Genomic DNA, 25821 nt, shown 5'->3' on the forward strand with positions numbered 1-25821 from the left:
AAACATGATCACACGATTTCTCATGAAAAAATAACTAAAGATCATATTTAGTCCTCAGAACTAGCTTTCTTTGTGGCGAAACATTTTCCCAATTCTAATTCAGAACCGGTTTGTAAATATTAAGCATCGTACTTGCAGACTGTCAGCATGTTATACTACTAAATAACTGCCCAAAAAGTTTGGCGGAGATTACTACAAGTTCACATCAATCCGTCTAAGCTTGCTGAGCAAAGCAAAACATTGCTTCTTTCTCCCAAATAAACTGCGTTTTCCATCGCTGCTGAGTCATTGAATGTATTTTAAAACCGAGGTTGTAGAATAATGCGCCACATCAGTACAGGATGTATAACAGCGCCTCTGCTGAATTATCAGGTCGCCATTTCCAATGCTCGTCAATTAAACCCACACTTGCTGCTGTCGCTCCTGCGGTGTGCAGGGCCGGTCTCTTCACCCTGAGCAGGACCCTTCAGGTCGCGAACCTCTAAACTACCGTCAACCCTGAGCAGGGCATCCTCGACGTCTCTCCTTCGGTTCCTAACGTGTAGACGTGCGGCTTCGTAACTACCACCGCAGGAGCAAATGTGGGTTACGGAGCCACACGTCTACACGTTAGGAAATATTTCGATCTGCGTCACAGTGCCTGTTATAATTCGTGCTGTTTACAAATCCAGACTTTATTTTTCCTTGTGAACACTAGCTTCCCTGATTCAACTCGAGTGATGAAATCTGATGAATACAGAAAACTTTCCTTTATTTAGCGTTTTCAACTGCTACCGCTTGCTCTGAAGGACTTTTAACACAACATTATTTTGAATTTCTATGAAAATAAGAACTGCCAATTTGTTCACAGTAAACACTCCCTTTACAACTCCTCCCTTGGAGGGTCAGACACCCTGAGCCAATAGGCTGGTCCTGGACTTATTTCCTGGATAATTTACATATTACTATTTAACTATTTATGATTTTTTTACTATTTATTATTTATGGTGCAACTGTAACGAAAACCAATTTCCCCCGTGATCAATAAAGTATGACTATGATTATGACTCCTAGAGAGCGAAATGCCTGACGGGATGAACGGATCCGGACCTTGGCTGAGGGATGAGTAGTATTGGAGAGAATAACAGAATGCAATGCAAGTAAAAGGAGCTCTGATGAAAAGCCATCAGCCTGAAGGTTAAGTCTGCTCCTGTCCTCACCAAAGCTGCGTGGTTTTTTTCAGCATTTCCACAAAATGAGAAGATCTGTGTGAAAAGATGGTAAGTCCGTTTAATGTCTCTTTAGGAAACTGAATTATAATTATAATAGATTTTTAATAAAAATGGTTAAAGTTCTTTGCTGATAGATCCCCATAACAGTGAAATTTATTTTACTCATTATCAATATGCCTGCACCTAAACCAGCTAGTTTGATACACAACTTTGGTTTTCATATTTATATATCTTCATGAGAGTAATTGTAAATCAGAAGGTTAAGTTAAACACATTTGTTTTATTTGGGGATAACAGGTCCTTCCAACCCAATGAGCCAGCGCTGCTCATGTGCACATATGTGAACAGTTAACCTGTTAATCCATTCATCTTTGGAATGTAGGTGGAAACCGGAGCATCCACACAGCCTCAAAGAGAATGTACAAACTCCTTACAGACAGCAACAGGAACTGAGCCCCTGTTCCTGGTGCTATAATAGTCTTTCACTAACCGGTATGTTACCATGCTGTCCTAGTCTCCAAGGCCATGTTCATTCATTGCCTTTCAGTATATGTTCTAATACATCACAGCATTTCTCAGTAGCAAAATTAGTATAATATTATTTTCACGTTGGTTTTAATGGGACTAGAATCTTGACAGTTTATCACAGAATAGACTACATTGTCGCCGCTTCACCTGTTGCTGTATGTTTGAGGCACACACTTAAAATTAACATTCTTAGCTTAGACTTCTTAAAGAGAGTTAAAGCAGGTGGCTCCCAGACAGAAATAAAGTTCACACTCTATGCAACTATTTTGGGCCTTTTCCCTGGTGATATCTGGTGAGAATGGTCATCAAGATAGAGAAGGGGGTTCTTCACCTGGTTGGGGAGTCTAATAATAGGGGTCACATTCCCAAAATGAGGAATTTTTCCCCTCAGAGTTGGTTTTATTTTTTTCATTTAGAGATACTGGGCCTTTTGGCCCAGTGAGCCACAACACCCAGCAACCCAGGCTAATCTACTAACCGGTATGTCTTTGGACTGTGGGAAGAAAGTAGAGCACCTGGAGGAAACCCCCACTGCCACTTGGAGAACATACAAACTTCCTACAGAGGATGCTGGCATTGAACTCTGAACTCCAAAACCCTGAGCTGTAATAGTGTTGCACTAAACCCTACAATACAGTGGGCATGTTTTACTAACTTGGCTTGAGATTTTTGAGGAGGTGACGAAGATGATGGTGATTGATGTAGAGTTGTGGATGTTGGCTACATGGATTTTAGTAAGGCATTTGACAAAGTCCCTCATGGTAGGAAGTATGGTGCTTTTATGCAGTTCTGTGCCTTGGAAAATTCTGGATTCTCAGTTATTGTGTTCACTTAAAACAGAATCTGTAGACTTCTGATGGCGTAAGGGGATACGGCAGGAAAGTAGCATTGAACTGGAAGACCAGTTATTATCTTATTGAATGATGGAGCAAGCTCCAGGACAGGATGAGTTGGTTCTGCTCCAACTTCTTATGTTTGTTTAATGATCAGATAATATCAGATCTCTCATGTCCTGGCCATGAAGAGCTAATGTCTTGATCGAAGTCAGAAAGAGCACTTTTCTGTTTAGACCACAAATTGTTACGAAGCCATGAAAGGTCTCAGAACACAAATGGTTCATCCAAACCCAGGAGATTCTTTATAATAATCTATATATGAGTTCCAAATACAAGGTCAGGAGTTCAAATGAGAGTTGGTTGGACAAATCCATTGAAGAGGAATAAAGAGCTGACATTTTGGGCAGAAACCCTTCAGCAGGGTTACCAGGCTCTCAATCTCCACATAAAGCCATGCAGCCATTCTTATTCCTGAGAACAAATGTCTAATTCTGGCGTTTTAAAAACTTGCTGCTCTGCCAGCACATCAAAATGCCCATGCATTCGACTGGCATATTCCAGGCTGGAGGAGAGCGTGCTAAGGGACACACTGAAGCTCGGTGCAGCCATCAAAAGGGCTTGGTGGAGGAAGACCACAGTGAAGGTTACTGGACAGAGAAAGGGCGGATTGGGTGAGGAAGCCCCTCAATTATTGCAGTGGTAAACCGTGCCAGGGTAGTAGAATACAACATAAAGCATTGACCAGTGACCAGTCAGTGTTTGGGATTGATTAGCAAGAACAAATTGAAGGAAGGCAGGGGCAGGAACAGTAGCCATCGTCTGAGTGGTGATCTTGAGGCTTCAGCTCTTTGAGGCTTCAATGAGGAGAGGCTCCAGTCAGAGAAAGCAAAGGGAAAAAAAAGCTCAAGGTTAAGATTTTTCTCCTTTTCTTCTTTTTATCAGCTCAGCTAGGGCAGTAGAGGTGCCAGGCAGGATAATTGCATGCTCTTTTTGCAGGATGTGCGAAGGCAGGGTGACCTCCAGTGCCCCTCATGACTACAACTATGAGAAATGCATCCAGCTGCAGCTTTGAACAATCCACTTTAAGGAGTTGGAGCTGGAACTGGATGAACTCCAGATCATTCAGGAGACTGCGGGGGTGATAGACAGGACATAAGGACACAGGAAACTGAGTGACGTTCACGAAGCGGAAAGGGGTTAAGGAGCCAGTGCAGAGAAGCCCTGTGGCCATACCCCTTAACAATAGGTATATCACTTTGGATACTGTAGGTGGGGGGTGGTGTGACCTAACAGAGGAAAGTCACAGTGATTGGGTCTCTGGCACTGACTCTTGCTCTGCGACTCAGAAAAGAACTGGTGGGGGGGGGAGGTATGCTGTGGTATAGGGGATTTGTTAGTTATGGGAACAGTGGTTCTGTGGGCGAGAATAAGATTCTTGGATGGTATGTTGCCTCCCGTGTGCCAGAGTGCGGAATATCTCACAGCAAGTCCTTAACATTTTTAAGTAGGAGGGTGAACAGCCAGAAGTCGTGGTCCATGTTGGTACCAATGACATGGGTTGGACAAGTAACGAGGATCTCCATCGGGAGTTCAGGAAGTCCGGTACTAAGTTAAAGGGAAGGACCTCCAGGGTTGGCACAACTTGCCACGTGCTAGTGAGGCTAGAGCTAGGAAGATTATACAGTTCAATACGTGGCGAAGGAGTTGGTGTATGAGGGAAGGCATAAGATTTTTGGATTATAGGAATCTCTTCCAGGGAAGGTGGGACTTGTACAGAAGGAATGGTTTGCACCTGCACCTGGAGGGAGACTAATATCCTGGTGGAAAGGTTTGTTAATGCTGCATGGGGGTGTTTGAACTAGAGTTGAAGGGGGATGGGAGTGCTAGAACAGTCAGTGGAGAGGTTGTGGAGGCAGATGTTGGTGAGACCTCAGACACAGTTAGGAATCAAAAGGTTGAGCACGGTGTGACCAGTGTCCTGAGCTGCATATATTTCAATGCAAGAAATATCATAGGAAAGGAGAATGATTGTGCTGAAGATGATGTAGCTGGTTTAATAAGAGGCAATGCGCAGTGAGGAGAAGCTGTTGATATGGCAAAATTGCAGTCAATAGAATGAGTTGAAATGTAAAAGGAAGGCAAATTTGGAAAGAGTGAATACAGGACTGAGGATGTTATATTTGAATACACACAGTATATGGAATAAGGTAGATGAACTTGTACCACAGTTGCTGATTAGCATGTGTGATGTTGTAGGCATCACTGAATCATGGCTGAAAGAAGATTATAGCTGGGAGCTTAATATCCAGAGATGCACATTGTATCGAAAGGACAGATATGAAGGCAGTGGGAGTGGTGCTGGTCTGTTGGTAAAAAATGAAATCAAATTATTAGAAAGAGGTGACATAGGGACAGAAGGTGTTGAATCATTGTGGATAGAGCTAAGGAACTGCAAGGATAGAAAGACCCTGATGGGAATTGTATACAGAACCCCAAACAGTAGTAAGGATGTGATCTACAAATTACAATGGAGATAGAAAATATATGCCAAAAGGGCAATATTACAATAGTCATGGGGGATTTCAATATGCAGGTAAATTGGGAAAATCAAGTTGGTTCTGGATTCTGGGGAGGGGGCACGTGGAATTGCTAGAGTGCCTACGAGATGGCCTTTTAGAGCAGGTCGTGGTTAAGCCCACTATGCTGATTCTGTTGGGATCAGCTATTCTGTATTGAATGTTGTGCAATGAGCCTAAATTAGTTAGAGAGCTGAAGGTAAAAGAACTCTTCGGGGAAACTGATCATAAAATGATCAAATTAACCCTGAAATTTGAGAAGGAGAAGCTAAAGTCAGATGTATCAGTATTACAGTGGAGTAAAGGGAATTACAGAGTCATGAGAGAGGAGTTGGCCAGAATAGATTAAAAAAGAACACTGGCAGGGATGAAGGCAGAGCATCATGGCTAAAATTTCTGGAAGCAATTCAGAAGGGACAGGATATATACATCCCAAAAAGGAAGAAGTATTCAAAAGGCAAGATGACACAACGGTGGCTAACACGAGAAGTAAAAGTCAACATAAAAGCCAAAGACAGGGCAAAAAACAGAGCAAAGATTAGTGGGAATTAGAGGGTTGGGAAGCTTTTAGAAACCAACAGAGGGCAACTGAAAAAGTCATTAAGAAGATAAAGATGGAATACCAAAGTAAGCTAGTCTATAATATTAAAGAGGATACCAGAAGTTTCTTCAGATACATAAAGTGTAAAAGAGAGGTGAGAATGGATATCGGACCACTGGAAAACAATGCTGCAGTGGTAGTAATAACGGACAATGAAATAGCAGAAAAATTGAATAAGTATTTTGCATCAGTCTTCACTGTGGAAGACATTAGCAATGTGTGGAAGTTCCAGGTGTTAGGGTTCATGAAGTGTATGAGGTTACCATTACTGAAGAGAAGGCTCTTGGGAAACTGAAAGGTCTGAAGTTAGATAAGGCACCTAGACCAGATAGTGTACAGCCCAGTGTTCTGAAAGAGGTGGCTGAAGAGATTGTGGAGGCATTAGTAGTGATCTTTCATGAATCACTAGATACTAGAATGGTTCCAGAAGACTGGAAAATTGCAAATGTCACTCCACTCTTCAAGAAAGGAGCAAGGTAGAAGAAAGGAAACTATGGTCCGGTTAGCCTGACCTCAGTGGTTGGGAAGATGTTGGAGTTGATTATTAAGAATGAGGTCTCAGGGTACTTGAAGTCACATAATCAAATAGGCTGTAGTCAGCATGGTTTCCTCAAGGGAAAATCTTACCTGATCAATCTGTTGGAATTCTTTGAAGAAATAACAAGCAGCATAGACAAAGGAGAATTGATGGATGTTGTATATTTGCATTTTCAGAAGGCCTTTGATGAGGTGCCACACATGAGGCATCTTAACAAGCTCCAAGCCCATGGTATTACAGGAAAGATTCAAGCATGGATAAAGCAGTGCAGTGGCTGATTGGCAGGAGGCAACAAGTGGGAATAAAGGGAGCCTTTTCTGATTGGCTGCTGGTGTCTACTGGTGCTCCACAGGGGTCTGTGTTGGGGCTGATTCTTTTTACGTTATATGTTAATGATTTGGACAATGGAATTGATAGCTTTGTTGAAAAGTTTGCAAATGATACAGAGATAGGTGAAGGGGCAGTACCGTAGTTCTGAGGAAATATAGAGGCTACAAAAGGACTAAGACAGATTAGGAGAATGGGCAAAGAAGTGGCAGATGGAGTACAGTGTCGGGAAGTGTCTGGTCATGCACTTTTGTAGAAGAACTGAGAGGATTTACTATTTTCTAAACAGAGAGAAAATGCAAACAACTGAGACGCAAAGGGACTTGGGAGTCCTTGTGCAAGATTCCCTAAATGTTAATTTGCAGGTTGAGTTGGTGGTGAGGAAGACAAATACAATGTTAGCATTCATTTCAAAAAGACCAGAATATAAAAGCAAGGATGTAATGTTGAGACTTTATAAAACACTGATGAGGCCTCACTTGGAGTATTGTGACCAGGTTTGGGCCTCTTATCTCAGAAGGAATGTTCTGAAACTGGAGAGGGTTCAAAGGAGGTTCACGAAAATGATTCCAGGATTGAATGGCTTGTCATGTGAAGAGTGTTTGATGGCTCTGGGCCAGCATTCACTAGAATTCAATAGAATGAGTGACCTCATTGAAACCTATTGAATGGTGAAAGGCCTTGATAGAGTGGATGTGGAGAGGATGTTTCCTATGATGGGAGAATCTAAGACCAGAAGACATGGCCTCAGAATAGAGGGGCCTTATTTTAGAATGGACATGAGGAGGAATTTCTTTAGCTAGAAAGTGGTGAATCTGTGGAATTCTTTGCCACAGGCAGCTGTGAAAGCCAAGTCTTCATGTATATTTAAGGCAGAGGTTGATAGATTCTTGATTGGTCAGGGCATGGCGGGATATGGGGAGAAGTCAGGAGATTGGGATTAAGAGAAACATTGAATCAGCCATGATGAAATGGCTGAGCAGACTCAATGGGCCTAATGACCTAGTTCTGCTCCTATATTTTATGGTCTTATGGAATCTAAGATTTTAAGATGTTGCATGGTTTATTCTTGTAAATAATTTTTATTATGGGTAAAGTTTACTTTGATAAAAATCACGTTCAGTTATTATCATCCCATTAGTCTTCCTTGTCTAGTTAAAAATAAAATAATGAATTGAGTCTTTCCCAATTAATGTCTGGACCAATGGCCTATGACTGGAATGACAAGTTACATTTTCAATATGGTGAAGCTGACTGAGTTATAATATTTATCTTTTGCTTTCACTGTTTCCATCATTAAGCAGAAGTAGATGGTTTCCAATTCCAATGAGTTGTTAACATCAATGCGTTTCTTTATCTGGAGCTGCACTCCTACTTAGGTTGTCATAACTCAGTCTCAGGGTCTAGGCAAAGCCTTGAGAAGGTAGTTGTCAGCCATCTTCATGAACTGCTGCTGTCCTTCTGATGAAAGTGTTGCCACAGTTAGTCATTGATAGGGATACAGATCTTAATCGGATTTCATTAACTCTGAAAGTTGTGCTTGTATACTATTACAAAGGTCAGACAATTCCCAATTAATATATTATTTAGACCCATGGGAATCAATCTAACCTCAAAATACATGCTAAATATATTATTGGGAGGTCAATAATTGCAAATGAAACTTTCTGCTGTTGGTTTACCTTTGACTTATTACCTCTTACCCGCTCCTGTTTCTCATTTAGATCCTACCCCTACTGGCCTTACAATGACATTTTCACATGTATTAAGTCTCCTTCACCATTGATCCTCCACACGTACTTGTCTCATTCAGAATGCAGGGGGTATGGCTCGGTGTAGAGCATTTGACTGCAGATCAAGAGGCCCTCAGTTCAAATCTGGGTGCCTCCTCACCTTCTTTTAGGGTGAAACAGTAGTGTAGTGGTTAGCACAACACTTTACAGTAGAAGCAACATGGGTTCAATTGCCAGTGCTGCCCGTAAGGAGTTTATACATTCTCCCTGTGACTGCATGGGTTTCCTCTGGGTGCTCTAGTTTTCTCCCACAGTCCAAACACGTACCGATTAGTAGGGTAACTAGTCACTGTGAATTATCCCACGATTACCCTCGTGTTAAATCGAGGCTTGCTGGGTGGCACGGCTTGAAGGGCTAGAAGGGCCAACTCCACCCTCCATTTCAATAAATAAATCAAATCAGAATCAGATTTAATATCACTTACATCTATTGTGAAATTTCGCAAACACGAGGAATTCTGCAGATGCTGGAAATTCAAGCAACACACATCAAAGTTGCAAGTGAACGCAGCAGGCCAGGCAGCATCTATTGTAAGAGGTACAGTCGACGTTTTGGGCCGAGACTCTTCGTCAGGACTAACTGAAAGAAGAGCTACTAAGAGATTTGAAAGTGGGAGGGAGAAGGGGAGATCCAAAATGATAGGAGAAGACAGGAGGGGGAGGGATGGAGCCAAGAGCTGGACAGGTGATTGGCAAAAGGGATATGAGAGGATCATGGGACAGGAGGCCCAGGGAGAAGGAAAAGGAGGAGGGGGGGAAAACCCAGAGGATGGGCAAGGGGTGTAGTGAGAGGGACAGAGGGAGAAAAAGGAGAGTGAGAGAAAGAATGTGTGTATAAAAATAAATAACAGATGGAGTACGAGGGGGAGGTGGGGCCTTAGCGGAAGTTAGAGAAGTCAATGTTCATGCCATCAGGTTGGAGGCTACCCAGACGGAATATAAGGTGTTGTTCCTCCAACCTGAGTGTGGCTTCATCTTTACAGTGGACGCAGACTGGGAGATCGTTTTGCTGTTTTGCTGAACAGCTACACTCTGTCCGCCAGAGAAAGCAGGATCTCCCAGTGGCCACACATTTTAATTCCACATCCCATTCCCATTCTGACATGTCTATCCACGGCCTCCTCTACTGTAAAGATGAAGCCACACTCAGGTTGGAGGAACAACACCTTATATTCCGTCTGGGTAGCCTCCAACCTGATGGCATGAACATTGACTTCTCTAATTTCCACTAATGCCCCACCTCCCCCTCGTACCCCATCCGTTATTTATTTTTATACACACATTCTTTCTCTCACTCTCCTTTTTCTCCCTCTGTCCCTCTGACTATACCCCTTGCCCATCCTCTGGGTTCCCCCTCCCCCTTGTCTTTCTCCGTGGGCCTCCTGTCCCACGATCCTCTCATATCCCTTTTGCCAATCACCTGTCCAGCTCTTGGCTCTATCCCTCCCCGTCCTGTCTTCTCCTATCATTTTGGATCTCCCCCTCCCCCTTCCACTTTCAAATCTCTTACTAACTCTTCCTTCAGTTAGTCCTGACGAAGGGTCTCGGCCTGAAACGTCGACTGTACCTCTTCCTAGCGATGCTGCTTGGCCTGCTGTGTTCACCAGCAACTTTCATGTGTGTTTCTGCAAACAGTATTGTGAAATTTGTTGTTTTGCTGCAACAGTATAAATTGCATATATATAATTAAATAGTGCAAAACAAGAGCAGAAAATAATCGTTAGTGTAGATGGGTTATTGTCCATTCAGAAATCTGATGGCAGAGGGAAAAAGTTGTTACTAAAACATTGAGCATGTGTCTTCAGGTTCCTGTACTTCCTCTCTTCCCTGATGGTAGCAATGAGAAGGGGGCATCTCCTGAGTGATGGGTGTCCTTATTGACACATTCTGCTTTTTTCAGGCATTGCTTTTTGAAGGAGCCCTCGATGCCAAGGAGGCTGGTGCCCATGATAGAGCTGGCTGAGTCTGCAACTTTCTGCTGCTTTTGCCTTTCAATCCTATACCATTCACCTCTCTAGCAGACAGCAATAAAACTAGTTAGAATGCTCTCTATGATACATCTGTTGAAATTTGCTAGAGCGATTTATCCACATGGGCTGAAAATTGTGCCAACAAAATATTGCAGGGAACTAACAAAATGGCCCTGGTATCCAATCAGATTCTGCTCATTCTTCCATTTGTCTCCTATGCCATTGGGTTCAGAGACCAAAGATAGGTCAGTTTCAGCAATTAACATCCTTAAAAAGCACAGTATCCAGCATATAGAATTCCTCAGAATTAGATCCCATTGAGTAAAAGACAAATATGCACATGTTGGTTAACACCTTCCTATTTTAAGACCATAATCCTAGACTGGTTCTAAACTCCTCAACATTCTCTCCATCAGTCTCTCTTGCAGTCTTACTGGTTTCAATGAGCTGACCTCTTACTTACCCTTTTCACCAAGCGTGAAAGTTACAGTTAGCATCACAGTTTAGCAGCACCATCAACACAGGTTCAATTCCTGCCACCACTGTAAGGAGTTTGTACGTTCTCCCCGTTCTCCACATGTGCATGGTTCCTCTGGGTGCTCTGCTGGATCTACAGGTAAATTGGTCCCATGGGTGTAATTGGCTGGTGTGGGCTCATTGGGCCAGAAAAGACTATTACCATACTGCATCTCTAAATAAAATAAACCAAAAAAAAAGCATCAGTCTGCTTCTCCCAACAGGACAATGTCATTGTCCAAGGAATCACCCTAGTGAATCTCAGCTGGGCCATATGCAATGAAATTGTTTTTTCTTAATCCATGGAGACCAAAACCTCAGATAGACTTCAAGGTATGCTGTTGCCATAGCCCTATACAATTACATTATTTGCCATTGTTCTACAAAGGCCTGTCCTGGTCCGCGAGTGCATGGGTGGGTGGGTGTGAGGGAAGTAAAGAGCTTATTTTGCTCTTGTTGTTCTGTTGTTGTTATTGCTTGTTATTCTCTGAACATTGAACCTGGCCCTTCTGTGCATATATGGCTCCTCTGTAAAAAGAGTTGTGCACCAAGTTCATATCACAGTTGACCTCACCTAGTCCCTGAATGGTACCTCCTGAGCACATTGAGGCAAGTGAGGCTCCTGCCAACCAACAACCCCCCCCCCCACCCATCTTAACTGAATTTTACAGGAACGCCATTGAGGGTGTCCTGCATCTCCATCTGGTAGGTGTGCAGCAGAACAGCAGACTGGAATTCCCTACAAAGGACTGTGAGAGCGACCAAGATGACATAGGGGTCCCTCTACCATCCATTGGAGACATTTATCAGGAGCACAGCCCATGCAGGGCCCTGAGTATTATCAAGGATCCGACCCATTCATCCAACATCCTTTTTGACTTAGTCATAGTCATACTTTATTGATCCCGGGGGAAATTGGTTTTCATTACAGTTGCACCATAAATAATTAAATAGTAATAAAACCATAAATAGTTAAATAGTAATATGTAAATTCTGCCAGGAAATAAGTCCAGGACCAGCCTATCGGCTCAGGGTGTGTGACCCTCCAAGGGAGGAGTTGTAAAGTTTGATGGCCACAGGCAGGAATGACTTCCTATGACGCTCTGTGCTGCATCTCGGAGGAATGAGTCTCTGGCTGAATGTACTCCTGTGCCCACCCAGTACATTATGTAGTGGATGGGAGACATTGACCAAGATGGCATACAACTTGGACAGCATCCTCTTTTCAGACACCACCATCAGAGAGTCCAGTTCCATCCCCACAACATCACTGGCCTTATGAATGAGTTTGTTGATTCTGTTGGTGTCTGCTACCCTCAGCCTGCTGCCCCAGCACACAACAGCAAACATGATCACACTGGCCACCACAGACTCATAGAACATCCTCAGCATCGTCCAACAGGAGATTCCAATGCCAAAAACAGGAATGGTCAGGATGGGAAACAGTTTCTTCTTCCAGACCATCAGATCTCTGAACTCCCTGACTTCTCACATTTAAAGTGTTACCGGACAATTTGTGCTGTACCTTACAATATTTAATTTATACACTTTATTCTGTTTATCTTTGCGCAATTCATTTGTAGATTTAATTCTTATTTTCCTAAGTTATTGTGTGTTATGTGTACTACTGTGTGTTACACCCTGGTCTGGTGAAACGTCTCATATGAGAGTATACATATATATATATATATATAGTTAAACAACAATAAATTTGATTTGTGACTTGTGATGTAGGTGCCGAAATATGTGCAGACCCTTGCGGGCTGCTATAAGGCCATAAGAGATAGGAGCAGATTTAGGCCATTTGGCCCATTGAGTCTGTTCCGCCATTTCATCGTGGCTGATCCTTTCCCTCTCAGCCCCAATCCCCTGCCCCCAGTTCATCCTTAGGTTGTGTTGATTGCTCATGAAAACGACTGTATGTTTCAACGTGCATTTTAACAATAAATAGATATTAATCTGAATCTGAACCTGCCTTTTAAACCCCATTGCAAAGAAAATCAGCATAGAAATTGCTTTTGGTTTAGTTGCATCGGAATTTACCGCATTCCATAATCCAGCCCTCTGCAATTTCTTTCTACACTAACTGTACCTAGTTATACTGTACTCTTATAGCTCGCTTAACCAGCAAACTTAGACATATTATACCTTGAATTATCGCCCAACACCTGATAATAGATTCTGTGTAGCTGAAGCTTCGATTCTGAACCCTTTATTACCTGCTTAGCAACATTCTGACATCTTTTTTTATTCATTTGCGGGAAGTGGGCGTCGCCAGCTAAACCAGCATTTATTGCCCATCCCTAGTTGCCCTTGAGAAGGTGGTGATGAGCTGCCTTCTTGAACCGCAGCAGTCCCTGAGGTGTAGGTACACTCACAGTGCTGTTGGGAGGGAATTCCATGATTTTAACTCAGCGACAATGAAGGAACAGTGATATGTTTCCTGAAGATGTAAAGCTGTTCAGTTTGGAAGTGTAAGTGAAAAAAGTGATATAGTTCAAAAAGAGAAAAATTTAAGTGAAGCTACGGAACACGGTCCTAATTTATGTTTATATAGGGTCTTCATTTATGAAATGCGGGAAGCTGGTAGACAGTGCGCAAGTACTGTGACACTGTATTTTCCTTTGGGATCAATAAAGTACCAAATCAGAATGACTAATAAAATATTAACTAGTATTTAAATGGGCTTGGACTATACAAGTAAGAAGACCTTACTACAATTGTACAACGCTGTAATGAGACCTAAATGCTGTCGGGCAGTTTAGATCCTCTTACTTGAAGTTATGTTATCATTTACGCAGTTCAGAGAAGTTGATCCCGTCGGATATGCGGGAATTGTGTGATGGGAAAAGGTTAAGCAGGTTGGATCTGTACACAAAGGAGAGTAGAAATATGAAAGGTGATTATATTAAAACATATAATTTTCTCAGGGGGCAGAACAATGCTTTGAGGATATATACTCTAATGGAAAAGAGTTTATCTTGTTCTTGTTTCTTATGGCTTTATTATCTTAAACATCTAAAAAATTGTCCGGACCCATTAACGCTTATTTAATATAACTAAAGTCACAGCCATTGATTTCTGCCACAACTTCCATTCCCAGGCATCTTACGAAATCCCTCCCCCTGACACGACTCTGACAGTTCGGAAAGTTGGGATCGCATTGATCGCATGTTTATAACCACGTATCCAACCAATCAGTAACAACACTTAGTTCCACTTCTATGACATCACCTGACATGACAACTGGACATTGCTTTATTGTTGGTATATGTACCGAAATACTGTGGAAAAAATGTGTTTGCGTAGAGCAAGTAATGCAATCACTCGAGTCGAATATGATGTTCACCGAAGGGGTTGTCTATTGGTGCGTCTTCAGGTGGCTGTAGAGGCCGATCCGGGATTCACATATTCTGTTAGGGAGGATTCCATTAATGGAGACGCCTGCGTGTGCCCTGGTTTAAAGTGGGGAGGCTGATGAATGGGCAGCCACCACATGGCCCTCGACAGATCCGGGTCAGGATCTAGTGGCATGAAGTGCAAGATGACTGGGGTCCCTTCACCGCTACAGCCACCCTCCGCCTTTACTGTCATCGTAACGTGTCATCATCTTCCGCCAGCTCCACTGTGAGGTCTTGGTTGGATCGCTCTTTGTATGGAAACACCCCTTGACCTTACCGCCATGGTTGACCCTACCATGTGCAAAGCTCCAGGCGACATCGCTCTCGGGACCTCAGAAACACACAAACCTCTCCACCACCACAAGGTGCGATCATCGGAGAAGTTTGCATGCCACCCAGACAGCTCGTTCCACGCGTAAGTACCAGAAATTGCGCCCCGGCTTAACTCGACTACCGCCAAAGCTCTCGCCATTTGATGCATCCTAGCTTGAATATTCTTCTCCGAGGATCGTCAGCGCTTGTGAATTCATGTAATCCCGAGAGCAATGCTGTCTGTTACTTAGCTCCAGGTTAGCTGCAGTTGTTGTTCGTCCATCATTGACGTCGATGAGGACCTCGACACTATTATGATGCAGTAGTGAAGGGTCCCAGTCGTTTTACACTGCATGCCACGAGATCCTGACCCCGATATGTCAAGGACCGTGTGCCTCCCCCACATTAAACAATCGCACGCACAGGCATTGTCCCTTACGGGAATCCCACCCTAACATTCCGGATTAAGTCCCATGGTGACCTCTACAGCCACCTGAAGACCCATCAACAGGCAACCCATTAGGAGAACATCATGCTTGACTCTAGCGATCACAATAATACTGCTACTTGGACAGACTTTACTCTCCGTAAACGTGTTATCCAAAACAGTGAAATCCCTGTCATGCTTCCGTCAAGCGGTGGTCAGATTTCGCCGCTTCGATTAATTCTGGTTGAACTATGTTTCAACCTTTAAAAACTATCCTTTTTAAAACGTCTGCACACTGACTCCCCCTTTTTTAATCTTTGTAGAATCGTCCATTCAAAAACCTTTCAAAATCTAGACGCATCAGATTTTCAAAGTTCAAAGTAAATTTATTATCAAAGTACGTTTATGTCACCATATACAATCCTGAGATTCATTTCCTTGCAGATACCCATAGTAGAACAAAGAAATATAATAATATCAATGACAACTACACACAAAGACCAACAAACAACCACTGTGCAAAAGAAGACAAAACTGTGCAAATGTAAATAGATAGATGGACAGATAGATAGATAAAGAGATAGATAGATAGATAGATAGATGGATAGATAGATAGATAGATTGGAAAATAATAATTTAGATAGATAAGTAAATGCATAAATACATAAATAACACTGAGAACATGAGTTGTAGAGTCCTTGAAAGTGAGTCCACATGTTGTGGAATCAGTTCAGTGTTGAGGTGAGTGAAAAGTCATCCAAACTGGTCTGGGGAACCTGATGGATGTAGGATAATAAGTGAGGCTTTATTGTGCCCAATTTTAATTAATAGCGTTACTCCGACTGTCATGACCCTAAGATCCCCTTTTTCCTTCTTAAAATGTGATTTTTCTTTCATTAAAAAATGTTGTTTGAATTTTACTGTTTTGACTAAGTTTTTAATCGCCACCCTAACACCCCTTTTCGGCTCACTGCCAGTCTTTGACGGATTACCCTCCTAGTGGACACCTCGGGATGCCTTACGTCATTCGGAGAAGAAAAAAGTTGATACAATTCCCCTGTTACAAACAAAAATAAATCAGAAGTAGTGCCTGGAGATTTGCTATTTTGTTAACCTCCTCTGATGTGCAAAGTCCGCTGTCCCGGACACTCTGTCTATGCTATGGTCGTCTATTTGCCCGTAGCTACAAATCAACTTTATTCATATCTGCGCCTAGAGAGAACAGAATGAGCATTAGCTCCACATCTGACAACTAATTTCCATCCATAACTCGGGCAAATATAACTGTTTTACCCAATAACTGTCAGCTGAAACCTACAAAAATTAGCATGTTAAAATGCTCCACATAAATAAAAATCAGTTCTTCTTTTCCTAATTCTTGACAGAAGAAACCTATTTAAAGTTCATGTTCAATGCTGAACACAATCAATACTACAATATATTGTAAATGACAGAAACAAATATAGACGTAGACGGGTCTTGATTCTAGAAGAGGCCTGCAAAATGCACCCACAACAGGTTCTAAAGTTTAAAATTTGCAGTAAACTAAGAGTTCTTTCCTGTTCTAATTTACATATTAAAATAATGTTTTAAAAGAGTGGTCTTTTGAACTTAATACAAACGTTGTAATGCTAATCTTGTTTCGGGGCAGAGTGGTGGTAGATAATAACGGGGCATTTGGCAGGTTTGATTCAGTGAAGTAACAGTTAACTCGTGGAAGTTTTTTTATTATTGTATTATAAATGTTACTGACACAGCTTCGTTAAAACAAGAGTCTGGAAATCCTCAAACTCCATCCGGTCCCATCCATTTCCAACAAAGAAAGGGAGAAGAGAGCTGGGGGGTTAGGAGGTAGGGGCAGAACTAGTGTCCCCAGCGTCGAAGTCATCTTCAAAAGGCAATGCCTCAAAAAGACGGCATCCATCATTAAGGACCCCCATCACCCAGGACCTGCCTCTTCTCATCGCTACCATAAGATAGGAGGAGGTACAGCTTTTTCCTCTCCACCTTTCAGATTTCTGGACGGACAGTGAACCAACCCATGAGCACAGCCTCACTAGTTTTGCTCCATTTTTGCACTACTTAGTTAATTTGAAAGAAACTGTATTCTCTATGCTGAAATACAAACGTATCTCACAATATATGTCAATGACATTAAACTTGATTCTGATTTTGGTTCACCCCATCCCAGAACATTCCGCCCCCCCCCCACACACACACACACACTTGGCACAGTGGGACTTGTAGACCGTAGTTTGCAAATTCATACTACGTGTGGGCTTAAACCAGCGATAGAAAGATAATTGAAAAGGAATGTTAGGGTCTTTTCAATGATCTTGTATATAGAATTCAAATTGTAGAGATGTTCCCTGAAATAGGCCAGTTTCATTTTGCCAGTTAGAGAAAATGGCGACGAGGATGTCATCTTTATTGGCGAAATGTGGCGTTTATCGTGACAACCACTCCGCTATTATTTCTCTGTCCGGATCCGAATCCTCGCCTGTACGTTTCCTGCCACAGATGCTGCCTGGCCCACTGACTTTCTCCAGTAATTTTGTATGTTGCTCCAGATTATTAGCATCCGCAGTCTCTCTCGAGTCACGATTACTCTCTTTATTTTCGCTAACTTCAGATTATTAGAAGGTCGTAATTTCTAGTTATAAGGCAACATTTTGAATGTCTGTAGAGCCAAGTCTGGCGCGAGTTACCAGGAAATGCAGTTGGCACAGCTGTTGAATGAACAACCTGCCTTTGGAAAGAATGAATCTAATTATGAAATATCCCCACAAGTAATCCAGGCTCACGTCATCAGTTTTGGATGCATGAGTCATTTTAGATTAAGCATACTTTTAAAGCCAGTTGTTCCACTGGACATGAGACAATCCCTGAAAATCTGTACAGTCTACAGTCCCCAGTCTTTGATTCTTGAAAATTCCATTTTTTGAGAAACTCCGTGGTTCATTTCATAGCCGATGAGAGATCATCCCAACTGAAAACAACTTTGAAACAGGGCGTATATTAAGCCAAACACTGATTCATAGTGTTCACAAGTTCAAAGTAAATGTATTGTCAAGTACGTATATGTCATCATATATTACCCTGCGATTCATTTTCTTGCGGACATTCACAGTAGACAGAAAAAATACAATAGAATAAATGAAAAACTACTCACAAAGACAAGTAAACAACCAACGTGCAAAAGAAGACAAACTGCAAATAATAAAAAACAATAATAATTAATAATATTGCGAACATGAGTTGTAAAGTCCTGAAATTTGGTTCGGTAGATTGGAAACTGTTCAGTGTTGAGGTGAGTGAAGTTACCCACGCTGGTTTAGGAGCCTGATTGTTGAAGGGTAATAATTGTTGCTGAATCTAGAAGTTTTTTGGGCTCCCTGCAAAGCATCGTCGTGTATCGGCAGCACCATCTTGAATGGAAGTCCCATGATCAATAGTTCGCTGATTTGACTCTCTCGCTGACAGCTGCAGATGTTGAGAGTGCTCTATGGATGTCATACAAGCCTATACCGGATCAATGTATAAAATGATTAAATTTGGCTTCGTGCTTCAAACTAAAGAAATCAGGGTTAAGGTACTTGCGACAGAAAGTCGCTGAGGTTTCGTTTCGGGGCTTAGCTGAAGGACGAGAAGCGAAGGCAGGTACTGTAATTGGACGGGGGAACGAGAACTACAACGCTCTCTGGGTTCTGTCTTCACGGGGACATCGATGTACAAGCCCCGAGCCTTAATCGCACAGTGGTATAAATTATATACAACGCTACACAAAATGCTAGAGGAATTTAGCAGGCCAGGCGGCATCTATGGAAGGGAATAAACAGACGACATTTCGGATCGATATTCTACAAATGTCCCCTCCATATGTCGCTCAATCGCTGCTGCCTGACTTCAGCATTTTCTGTAGCAGTGTATATAAATTACAGCACAGTGAGATTGAGGCTCAGGGTTTGAAGGTAGATTTCCCAGTGGAGACGGTGTAGTTGACGTTCTCCTGTCCAATTACCAGCCAGCATTTTGTGTTTGTTAACCTGGATTTCCAGCATCTGCGGAATCTCTTGCGTTTATATACCGTGTTTATGGCAAATGGAATTTGGACTGCAAAGCTGAACACCAAATTCTTTACCCGTCTAATCCTTCATCTAATCGGAATCATTCTCTACCCAGCAGCACATTCGAAGCATCGTCGCAGTTCAAGAGGATGGATCACCACCTCAATGGAGAATAAGGACACAGAGTATACCAGAGCGCTGCATTCGCAGAGCCCTCAGCATTGTCAAGGACCCCTCCCATCCATCCCACAACCTCTCTGACATCCAACTATCAGGTAGAAGGTACTGCACGATAAGAACAAGGACTGTTAGGCTGGGTAACAGCTTGTTCCCCCAGATTGTGAGACTTCTGAACACTCTGTCTACATTATTTATGGCAGTGCCAGTAACAGTAATATTGTTGTACATTTAACGATATGTCGTATATGCACTTTATGTCAACTTGTACATCCACAGAATATTTTATAGAAACATAGAAACATAGAAAATAGGTGCAGGAGTAGGCCATTCGGCCCTTCGAGCCTGCACCGCTATTTATTATGATCATGGCTGATCATCCAACTCAGAACCCCGACCCAGCCTTCCCTCCATAGCCCCTGACCCCCGTAGCCACAAGGGCCATATCTAACTCCCTCTTAAATATCTGTTAATATTATTGTGTTGATATTATTTTGATGTGTTATGTGTGATATATGTACTGTGTTTTACACGTTGGTCTCAGAGAAACACTGTTTCGTTTAGCTGTATACATCTGTATGCTTGAGTGACACTAAACTTGCATTTGGGCGGGGAATAAAAGAAGTTTCTGCCTGTCACGCTCGCATCCTGTAATAGGATCAAGAGCAATCACGAGGAGTGAAAGAATATTTATCAAATAAGATCATTAATAGGTGTTAATTTGTCTTCATGAGAATCCAGGAAACGTTGCACCATGGAGTCGAGTCTCCAAGGAAGAGCATTTTCAAGTTCAAGTACAAATTCAAATACCTGTTCCAACCAAATGAAACACTGTTCCTCCGGACCACGGTGCACCCACAAAACATACATCACACAGCACATAAAGCATAATATTCACACAAATAAGTTATTAAAACGTAATTCGAAGTGCATTTAGTGAGCACAGGTAAACAATAGACAGTCGGCTGTAAACAGCTCACTGTCCTAGTGACAAGACCCCGGTGGTGACAGGGTCTCACAGCCTGAGGGAAGAATCTGTTATTCAATCGAGCTGTACTAGTCCTGATTCTCCTGTATCTCCTTCCTGACGGAAGCAAGGGGTTTCTGAAACCCATTGTTGATGCGTCGGAGGCCTTTCGAATAAACAATATCCTACACCGAGTGAAGTTCACTGCTAGAGGGTGTGGCAGAAATGGAATCAATTTGAAACGTCGAAAGGGAATTGAAAAACAACTAAGAGTGAATATTCTGCGGGGCTGGTGGGATCGAGCGGACCTTGTGACTGATTCGACGGGCCAAATGGTCAACTTCCGTGCCGCGGTAATTCTATGCTTTTATGAGATCTTTGCTGATGAGAAGAAATGGATTTTAAGAGACACGTACTTGAAGGGGAACGGATTGGAAGTTCCGTTGATAAGGTCAAGTTTACCACAGTAGAAGGCCGCTGTGGATCTGCCGAATGCCTATTAAGTGCGTTGCAATATTCTCAGGATGACGTTCTTGAGGAATGATAGAACCCATCCAACCCGATCAAGTTGCAGGATTACCTGAAATATCAACTATATTGTTAGTGACTAAACCCAGCCAAGCTACTACCACAGTGCTACAGATCTCATCAGGAGGATCTCCTTGTTCCAACACTAATCCAGTTATTGTCCTTGTAACACCCAACTCAACGGAGATGCATTCCGATTAGTAAATTGTTGGCATGCTGTGTTAGCGTCTGAAACATAGCGACACTTGAGGGCTGCTCTGCACAATCCTCGCTGATTTGATTTGAAGCAAACGACGCATTTCACAGTAAATTTCGATGTTTCCATGTACACTTCACAAATAAAGCTATTTTATCGAAACTTGCTGTGTGCAATTTAGACAGCTCCTTCAACAGTGGAAAGCAACTTCATTGGTTGTAGAGCTCTTCGACCTATCCCGAGTAAGTGAAGAATTACAAAGAAGTTTCTTACTACACCCGTCCGGTTCTTTAATACCTCGCCTTATTCTGTTCACGTATAATTCCACCTCCCCTGGGTTTAGCTTAATAAATGCGCGTCCCATAGAGCAACGCTACAACACAATGGGATCTCACAAACTTAGATTTATGTTTGATCTAATGAAGTTCCGAATGTACATTACAGTTCTCTTAACCATTTCACCGCTCAATAAATTAGTAAAATATCCCCCGAAGATTTTAATTTCAGATCCCTGGAGAGGTTTATTTTACACATTCCGGAAAAAAAAACACATTCCAGAGTCTTAGGGCGATTTCCTGTTTTATTGCATGAGACCGGCAATCTTTCCTTGGACGCGAAGCGATTAGTTACGTTTTCCGCTAAATCCGCATTATAAACAGGGATGATGGGAGAGATCGGATTTGGCAAACCCCATAAACGGCAATAAATCTGAAATGTCGATTTTCCTTTAATTATGACATGCTTTAATTTACAGTCCCGGAACTGTTTCTACTGCCGGGACTGTCTGTAACGAGAGGACATAGGTAAGGTATGCAGAATAGATGAAAAAATTGAAAGCAGGTAGGCTGATGTGTTAGCGATGGGATCGGGGATGGGAGGTGAGCAGATTTTAAAACAGGAACAAGACCATAAGACATGGGAACAGAATTAGGCCATTCTGCTCGTCGAGTCTGCTCCGCCATTCTATCGAGGCTGTTTTGTTTTCATCCTCAACCCTATTCACCTGCCGTCTACCCTTAACCCTTGATGCACTTACTGGAACCTAGCAATGTCAGTTTTAAATATATCCAGTGACCTGTCCTCCACTCCCGCCCGTGGCAATGAATTCCACAGATTCACCACCATCTGGCTAAAGAAATTCCTCCTCATCTCTCTTCTAAAGGAACGTCCTCCTATTCTGAGGTTGTGCCCTCTGGTCCTAGACTCCTCCACTATCTGAAGCATCCTCTCCATGTCCACTCTATCTAGTCCTTACAATATTCGATAGATTTCAATGAGATACCCCCTCATTATTTTAAACTCCAGCGAGTACAGACCCAGAGCCATCAAATGTTCCGGTACACTACTTGGCGGAATCATTCTCGTGAACCTCCTTTGAACCGTCTCCAATGCCAGTACACCCTTTCTTAGAAAAGGGGCTCAAAACTGTTCACAACACTCCAAGTGTGATCTGACCAGTGCCTTATAAAGCCTCAGCATTACATTCTTGCTCTTGTATTCTAGTCCTCTCGAAATGATTGCTACCTTTATAATTTTGAAAGAAGTGCTGCAAATGTTGATGGAAGCAGATTAAATAGCAACTTCCAAAAAGAAGTTGGATACTTATACTGAGAGAATAAAAAGTACAAGGGTATGGGGAAAGAGTAAGACCAAGGGGATAGCTGCTTCAAGCAATTAGCATTGGCAGGGTAGACAGTGTAACTAAACTCAGTGTCCGCTATCTTTGGTGCACCAGTACACCTGCTCGTTAATGCAAATATCGAATTATGTGGCACTAACTCAGTGCATAAAAACATGCAGACATGGTCAAGAGGTTCAGTTGTTGTTCAGACCAAACATTGGAATGGGGAAGAAATGTGATCTAAGTGCTTTTGACCATGGAATGATTGTTGGTGCCAGACGGAGTTGTTTGAGTATCTCAGAAACTGCTGATCTCGTGGGATTTTCACACGCAACATTCTCTAGAGTTTACAGAGAATAGTGTACAAAACAAACAAAAAAAAGTCCAGTGAGCAGCAGATCTGCGGGCGAAAACACCTTCGTAATGAGAGAGGTCAGAGGAGAATGGTCAGACTGGTTCAAGTTGACAGGAAGATGACAGTAACTCAAATAACGACGCGTTGCAACAGCGGTGTGCAGAGAGCACACTTGAACGCACAACACGTCGAATCTTGAAATAGATGGGCTACAGCAGCAGAAGTCCACACCGAATTCCTCTCCTGTACCTTATAAAGTAGCCGCTTTATTTCTGTGCTGTGTGATTCAGTAATGACAGAAGTCATTAGCAACCACCCCAGCAGCGAGATGCATTTGATGCTCATGGGCCATGGTTACTCCGCCTTGTTCCCACCCTTTCGAGCGGGGTCTGCAGTGAGGGGACGACTCCAGAGAGGTTCCTTAAATCACCAAATGAGAAGAATTATAACCACACACACACACGCGCAAAAGGTTGCATCCATCATTAAGGATCCCATCACCCAGGACATGCCCTCATCTCATCTCTAACAGCAAGGAGGAGGTACAGGAGTCTGAAGATGCACACTCAACATTTTAGGAACAGCTTCTTCCCCTCCACCATCAGATTTCTGAATGGACAATGTACATTACTTCACTATTATTTTGCTCTCTTTTTGCACCACTTATTTAATTAATGTTTCTGTAATTTTTAAGGTGATTTATATTTTATTATTATTATATATTGCAATATACTGCTGCGGAAAAACAATAAATTTCACGTCTTATGCCAGTGATATTAAACCTGATCCTGATTCTGACACACACTGAACGTGCCTTGCAGACAAAGAAATAGTTCATCGTATGAGAGTTTTAATGACGAGTCTCTGATTTAAAACATTAACATTTTCTTCTCTCTCTCTCTCCACAGATTCTTACTGATCTGATGGGCATTTCCAACATCTTCTGCTTTAATTCAGTTTCCAACATCCACTCTTTCAGAGTGAATATGTGCAAACTAGTTACCCTCAATTACTAAAATTACCCTCAATTCATTGTCCTTAGTTTGCATCTTGTCGGTCGAATATCCTGCACAACCTGACAAAAATGCTATACAAATTGTCCTAAGGTCATGAGAAATTATGACATCGGAGCAGAATTAGTCCATTCAGCCCATCGTGTCTGCTCTGCCATTCCATCATAAGTGTATTATTATCCCCCCTTCTGCCTTTGTCCTGTAACCTTTGATATCCTTTACTAATCAAGAACCTATCAACCTCCGCTTTACAGAAGGAAATCTGCAGATGCTGGAAATTCAAGCAACACACATCAAAGTTGCTGGTGAACGCAGCAGGCCAGGCAGCATCTCTAGGAAGAGGTACAGTCGACGTTTCGAACCGAGACCCTTCATCAGGACTAACTGAAAGAAGAGCTAGTAAGAGAGTTGGAAGTGGGAGGGGGAGGGGGAGGGGGAGGGGGAGATCAGAAATGATAGGAGAAGACAGGAGGGGGAGGGATGGAGCTAAGAGCTGGAAAGTTGATTGACAAAAGGGATATGAGGCTGGATGATGGGACGGGAGGCCTAGGGAGAAAGAAAGGGGGAGGGGAGCCCAGAGGATGGGCAAGGAGTTATAGTGAGAGGGGCAGAGGGAGAAAGAGAGAGAGAGAGAGAAAGATGATGATAATAAAAAATAAATAAATAAATAACAGATGGGGTACGGAGGGGAGGTGGGGCATTAACGGAAGTTAGAGAAGTCAATATTCAGCCATCAGGTTGGAGGCTACCCAGACGGAATATAAGGTGTTGTTCCTCCAACCTGAGTGTGGCTTCATCTTTACAGTAGAGGAGGCCGTAGATAGACATATCAGAATGGGAATGAGATGTGGAATTAAAATGTGTGGCCGCTGGGAGATCCTGCTTTCTCTGGCGGACAGAGTGTAGCTTTTCAGCAAAACGATCTCCCAGTCTGCGTCGGGTCTCGCCAATATATAGAAGGCCACATCGGGAGCACCGGACGCAGTATATCACCCCAGCCGACTCACAGGTGAAGTGTCACCTCACCTGGAAGGACTGTCTGCGGCCCTGAATGGTGGTAAGGGAGGAAGTGTAAGGGCATGTGTAGCACTTGTTCCGCTTACAAGGATAAGTGCCGGGAGGGAGATCGGTGGGAAGGGATGGTGGGGTGGGGGGTGGGGGGAGAGGAATGGACAAGGGAGTCGCGTAGGGAGTGATCCTTGCGGAAAGCAGAAAGAGGGGGTAGGGAAAGATGTGTGTTCAGCGAAACGGTCTCCCAGCCTGCGTCGGATCTCGCCAATATATAGAAAGCCCTCACAGCCGTCCATGGCAATGAATTCCACAGATTCACCGCCCTCTGGATGAAGAAATTCCTCAGCTCTGTTCTAAAGGAACGTCCTTGTATTCGCAGACCACTGTAAGTGGGTCCCAGAATATTTGTGCAGACATAAAGCCAGTTCGCCGTCTGCAGAATGGAGTCCACCGCACGAGTTCCACCACGTGGTACATCACTTGGAGCTGGAACAATGGTTAGATTTCCATTTTCTCCAACGGTAAGGAAATATACAAGTAATCTTCTGAGCAATTTTATTTTGAGTGCTTTAAATTTGGTCAGCTAAAAGTGCTACGTCTTTTTTGGCGGTAGAGGTCGGAATTGGGAGGCTCCACGTAACGTTGGTAGGGCAGGGGATATTCTGCATTGAGAGGGGGTATTTCACATTAGCTCTCGTTGCAGAATTCGAGGCTTTCCAGAAGATCACAAATAAATAATGGGAGGAGGTAGTGAAGAGGGTGCGGATTGTTCGCGATTCATAAAATCAGTATTAAAATCTAATTATTTAATGGAGAATGAAGCATGAATAGCAGAGCATCGGCCTTATTA

The 25821-nt window shown here is 42.8% G+C and overlaps 1 long non-coding RNA gene across 1 annotated transcript; it reads left to right on the plus strand.

Annotated features, from left to right (window-relative positions):
• Positions 1-1055: 1055 nt before the first annotated feature.
• LOC140191817 (uncharacterized) lies at positions 1056-24307 on the plus strand. The gene is made up of 3 exons (XR_011883936.1): positions 1056-1259; positions 19219-21213; positions 24215-24307. It is a non-coding gene; the product is annotated as an uncharacterized lncRNA (long non-coding RNA).
• The last annotated feature ends 1514 nt before the right edge of the window (positions 24308-25821 follow it).

Source organism: Mobula birostris, chromosome X (assembly GCF_030028105.1).
Source record: "Mobula birostris isolate sMobBir1 chromosome X, sMobBir1.hap1, whole genome shotgun sequence".
Taxonomy (NCBI): Eukaryota; Metazoa; Chordata; class Chondrichthyes; order Myliobatiformes; family Myliobatidae; genus Mobula; species Mobula birostris.